The sequence below is a fragment of the Parambassis ranga genome, chromosome 13 (genome assembly GCF_900634625.1).
Source record: "Parambassis ranga chromosome 13, fParRan2.1, whole genome shotgun sequence".
NCBI lineage: Eukaryota > Metazoa > Chordata > Actinopteri > Ambassidae > Parambassis > Parambassis ranga.
Genome location: NC_041033.1, coordinates 18,208,154 through 18,214,322, shown reverse-complemented (window position 1 = coordinate 18,214,322; position 6,169 = coordinate 18,208,154).

Below are 6,169 nucleotides of genomic sequence, written 5' to 3'. Positions count from 1 at the left end.
GCGTGCTCTGTTTTTATCATTGATTCTTTAAGTCTCATTAAAACTCGTAGGTTATGCAGTCGCAATATAAATCACATTCAAAACGACATCATTTTGCTCCTAAAATTATATTTTAAAAGGGGTTATATGGGATTATATGTTTTTGTCTAAATAACCTTGACGATGAGTCATTTCCCTGGTTGTACACTACACTATTTTACCCTAATCCAGAAGGTGGCGCCAAGCAGTTTATTCTACAGTTTTTTCAAAGTTGAATGGTAAAGGTTTGAATTCTTATGGGTGTCTGATTAGAACTGTGAGTGTTGTGCATGCAGACTTGTTTTTCCCATTCTAAATAAAGTGGAAATAGGAGTAAGGATCAGGCTGGCAAAAATTGGAAAAATCAGTGCAGGTTCATGTACAGATGATCATAAATTGGGTTATGTGTACAAGGGAAATGAATAATAAGGTTTCTCATGTTCCATGAAGACAGCATCTTCTGATCAAATCCAGGATGAGACCCAAAATGTGGTTACTGATATGCATGTAAACATGTTGCACAGTGCTCAGCAAACTCAAAGAGGTAAAATACATCATACAAATTAAGTGTCGTCCTGTTATCCTGTAGCAAACACTTTTCTCTTCAGGGGGACCGCTGAAAGCACTGCACAAAGAAAGCAGCAGGCTTCACATCAACATCTTCTCCCTGCATTGTGAGTTATACTGTCCACATAACTATCAGCACAATGAGCGGAAGAAAAGCACTTTATGTTGTTTTGCGTTCTTCCCCAGTGAGTCTAGGCACGGACCTTTTGTGATCCCTGCCTGGGATTGTGTTCCCTGTTCCCTGTAATTGGAGACAATCTCACAGTCACGGTGGCCTCACAGTCACTTAAAGGGGGTTCACATGTCCATTTATCAGACTTCTCTCAGCAGCCCTGTCCTGTACTGTTTAAGTAACTGCTCTTTTCAGAAGTGTTTGCAAATATGAAAGAAGCCACAGTAGCCTGCTTACAGAGCGGGTCACTGTTTACTGCACATAGTATAATGTGGTCACAACAGCAACATTTAGGACTACAGTAATTTAATAAAGTGTAAGATGCAGTCATTTAACTTCATTCACTGACTATCCATAAACTCTTATTTTGTCTAACATTCTGTACTAATGTCACATCAGGTCTCCTTTGAAACCTGTGATTCAGAGTTTTCTTTCTCTCCTTTTACCCGCTGAATGAATGCCTTACAGTCTGAATGAATCCCCCCCGTCTGACAGGCAGCAAGAAAGCCTCCCTCTAGGCTACCTTACTGCAGGCAACTGTTCAAAGAGTCCATTTCATGTCTGCATTGCGAAACCTCAGTAGCAAAATCCATGGAGAGAATATAAAACAGACTGATTCAGTCTTAACATTGTTTTTCTTCTTCCTCCTTTTTTGTTCCTTCAGAGTTCATTTTAAAGAGCAAGAAAATTAAGCTAAAGATTACGTTTCCTTTATAAATAAGACAACAACAAACTTCTAATTGATTCATTTTCAATTGCTAAGAAAGCAGGTTTTTCTTCAAGTGCAGGAATTTGCATGGAGTGATGTCAGAGAGGCGTGCCGCTCGGGATTACAAGCTGAAGAGACTGGCTAATCACTATGGATACAGCTTTCATGGTTTGTCCATTTGTTGCTCTTGTGTAACGGGGAGAACGTGCAGTCTCCACGACACTTTTTATGTGTCATTTCTTGAAAAATGTCTAAAAAGGAGGCAACTTTATGATGGACTCTACAAGACAATGGAGGAGATATATAATCGTATGGTTTCATTTTGTGGTAAGTTTGGCTTTTTGATGACATTTAACCTTTGTTTGAAGTTGTCAGCCTGCATCACTGCTTGAATTTACACATAATTCACTAAATCCAAAAGGAAGCTGAGAGTCCACTCCTCTCCTCAGGTGTGTAATACCTCATCCTCATATAAACCTTCGTCAGTGAATGTGAGCAGTGAGAGGGAGCGTGCAGATATTGTCTCAGGGCAGCATACGCTTCCCGCCTGGTATGATGCATCTGTTGATGCTGTGCTGAAGCATGGCACAGACAGCTTACGCTCTCAGAACAGATGGCGAACACAGATGGCTTTCTCCAAAACTGTTTATTCATTTCAAGTGAAGGAGGACACAGTGCCAGGTTAGTTATCTCTGCTCATGTAACTGCACACATAATATTTGTGAAAACAAGTTAATCTGAGCGGTTGATTGTACTCCTATCTTTGATGATAAGATGACTCCATGTATACATTGAATAAAGTGTTTTGTGTTGACAGGAACTGTTGTGGGAAAGTTAGACACACAATTGGACAGTCTCACGCCTATCACATACTCTGTTCAGGAGGATGACGGGGAGAACCTGTTCCTCCTCAGCCCCGTCTCAGGGGAGTTCCTATTATCCCGCAGCCTGGATTTTGAAGCACAAAGATTCTACATTCTCACAGTGGAGGTGCAGCAGGGGGATACACAGGTGTCCAGTGTCAGGGTCTACTTCAATGTGCTGGACGTGAATGACAACCCTCCTGTTTTCAGTCGGGACACCTTTACTGCATCATTGCCAGAGGACGCTCATGTTGGCACATGCTTCCTGTTATTGAATGTGTCAGATAAAGATGGTGGTAAGTGTAAAAACAGGAAATGTATTTTACTTTAAATGACAATTTACATCTTAAAGACAGAAGAAGAAACCATCTATGTTTGGGAATGATGCCCTCTACTGGAATCACTGAATAGGATTGAAAAGTATGAGTGCATGTTCGTTGAAATGATTGAAGCACAGCGTCTGGACTTGTAGAGTTTGTAGAGATGACATAATGGTAGTTTCAAATGTGCTTTTTTCGAGATTAGAGCTGCTCTTCCAGCCAGGGATTCATAGGTCCAAGCAATTAATGGAGGTCACATTTACAGCCGTCCTTTCATGCCACGGTTCAGACAAAGCTAATAAGCTGCCAAATAGGATGATAACTCTTTCCTTATAAAATAAATAACATCTATCTATGTCATCCACATCTTTCAGTTCACATAGCTTGAGATTTATTAACAGAAAATAGTGCCACAGATTTTAGCATTATAAGAAATAGGAACACAAATAATCTAAGATATAAAAGGTTTTACAAAGAATTGCTTCAGAAAAGCGGTGGATGAAATCACATGGGGATCATCCAATGTTATTGACAGTCTATGGTCATTTCAGAATGTACTGTTTGATAATACATTTACCTGTTTTTCCCCCTGGAAACAAAGGTCTCTGATAGATGTTTTCCTCGTTTCATCATTATTTTGTCTCCTTCTTTCTGCAGGTGACAATGGAGAGCTTAAACTGAGCATCATCAGTGGAGATGAGGAGGAAGTTTTCTTCATACACCCCTCTGGTAGTTTATGCCTGAACACAGCATTAGACAGGGAGAAACATTCTTTTTACAATATCACCATAACAGCCAAGGACTGTGGCCAGCCTGCCTCCTCACAGCTCACCAGCACAGCATGTGTTGTTGTGGTTGTTGAAGATGTCAATGACCATGCTCCCATATTTGTGTCAGCCACAAGTGTTGGTGTACCCGAAGACACCGCACTTCATTCAGTCATAATGACTGTTCATGCTGAGGATGAAGACACTGGTTCCAATGGGAAGGTGTGGTACTATTTAAACAACACTTCTGGTGGGAAATTCAGCATCCATGGCCAAAGTGGAGACATATATGTGGAAGACATGTTAGACAGAGAAGAAGTAGATACCCTATATATAGCTGTGACTGCCTCAGATGAAGGCTCACCCCCGATGGTCACCACTGTAATTCTGACGGTGCATGTTGAGGATGCAAATGACCATGACCCTGAACTGTCACAAAGCAACTACAGCCTGTTGGTCAGAGAGGACATCCCCAGGGGAACCAGCCTGGTGCAGCTTCAGGCTCAGGATCAAGACATTGGACCAAATGGAGAAGTGCGATTCATGTTGACCAAGACAGGTCCGTTCATGGTGGACACAGTCCGGGGTGTAGTCACAGTAATGTATCAACTGGACAGGGAGAAGGACTCAAACTACACCTTAATCATAACTGCAATGGACCAGGGCGACCCACCAAGATCTGCGACCGCCATCATCAGCGTCACAGTGTTGGACGTCAACGACGTTGCACCCCGATTTTCTCCAGAAACAATGATCATACACGTAAAGGAGAATGAGGAGGATCCATCTGAGCTAACACATCAGGTGCTGCTGCGTCCAAGTGACCACAGACTTCACTGAATAGACACTGAATACATTACTGTTTATCTGTTTTTCTTTGACCAGGTCTCAGCTTTGGATGAAGATTTAGGAATCAACAGCGAGCTTACTTATTTTATACAGAAAGGAAATGATGATGGCTTGTTCTCCATCACTCCTAATGGCACGTTTCAGATCTTAACCAGCCTCGACAAAGAGAAGGAATCACTCTATATTATCACCATCACTGCTGTTGATTCAGGTAGGTCTCAGTGAAACTGCAAGACAGTTACAAATCCAAACATGTTGTTAATGGATCTCACTTTGTCATTTAAAGGGTTTCCACCTCTCACAGGCAGTCTGACGCTACACGTCGTGGTAGATGATGTCAATGATAACCATCCAGAGTTCACTGAGGAAGTCTACAACACTATTGTGTCAGAGGACAGTCCTGTAGGCACTGTGTTCGCCATGATAACTGCAACTGACATTGATGATGGTGTCAGTGGGGATATAAGGTAAAATGTCTTTCTGTCCTTCTTCATGTCCTTCTACCTTTTGCTACAACCTTGTCACTCACTGTTCATGTGCTGCACTACAGATGCTTTGGTTTTTACACAGGTATTTCATGGAAAACCTAGATGTACCTTTTGGTATTGAAGAAACATCTGGAGAACTTTTTACAACCAACTTCCTAGACAGGGAGACAGTAGCCATTTACAGGCTGACAGTGATTGGCAGTGATAAGCATCCAATGCAGCCTCTGTCAAGCTCTGTGCTTGTTACTGTGCTCATTGGTGATATCAATGACCACTGGCCCCAGTTTATGAACAGCCCTTATGTGGCCTATGTGCCCACTGAGCTGGCTCCAGGTAAGGAGAATTTACTGGCCAGTTCAATATTTTATTTGAAGTAATGATATGTGTAACAGCATCTTTATTGTCACATTGTTACAGGCTCGGTTGTTTGTGCAGTTACAGCCACGGATGGAGACACTGAGATGAACGCAGAGCTACATTATTCACTATATGGACAAAGTTCAGCACTGTTTTCCATTAATCCATACAGCGGCACTCTATTCACCTCAACTATTCTCCAGACAACAGATGATATTATTATCGGTGTGCATGTGGAAGATGCTGGAGAAAATCCTAAATCTGATGTCACTACTGTCAGCATCAGGTTTAAGAACGTCTCTGATTTCCCAGAGATGAATGTGGATGTTCTGAGTTACTCCATCTCTGAAGACCAGCCGGTGGGAAATCTAGTGGCTGTGGTGTCTGCAGCGAGCAGCAGGGCTGAACCCGTCTCTTTTTATCTCGCCTCTGGAAACTTTGAAGATATGTTTCATGTAGAGCAATTAAGTGGAGAGCTGACAGTGGAGAACCCTCTGGATTATGAAAGCAAAAAGGAGTTTTCTTTGTTGATAGAAGCCAGAGACTCTGGGTTGCCCCCTTTCTCCTCATTTGCAGAAGTTTACTTAAACATCAGTGATGTGAATGATAATTCCCCACAATTCACTCAAGTGGAGTACAGGTGTGAGGTTTTTGAGAATTCGCCACCAACTGTGGTCTGTGATGTTCTTGCCCTTGATGCAGATTCTGACACTTACGGCACAGTGCAGTACAACATAACAGAAGGAAACGCTGAGGACTTTTTCACTATTGACCCTGAAAATGGTTTATTGAGCACCACTGTCCGTTTAGACAGAGAAGATATCCCTGAATTCAATTTGACAGTGGAGGCTGCAGAAGTAGACAACCCTCTCCACAAAGACACCGCAACTGTCATCATCATTGTCTTAGACAGAAATGACAACGCACCACACTTTTCTCAGATTTTTTTTGCAGAGGTGCCTGAGGACGCTCCTGTTGGACACACAATTATACAAGTCACGTCAACTGATGATGATGCAGGTTCTAATGCTGTGGTTAATTACTCCATCATTGATCAAA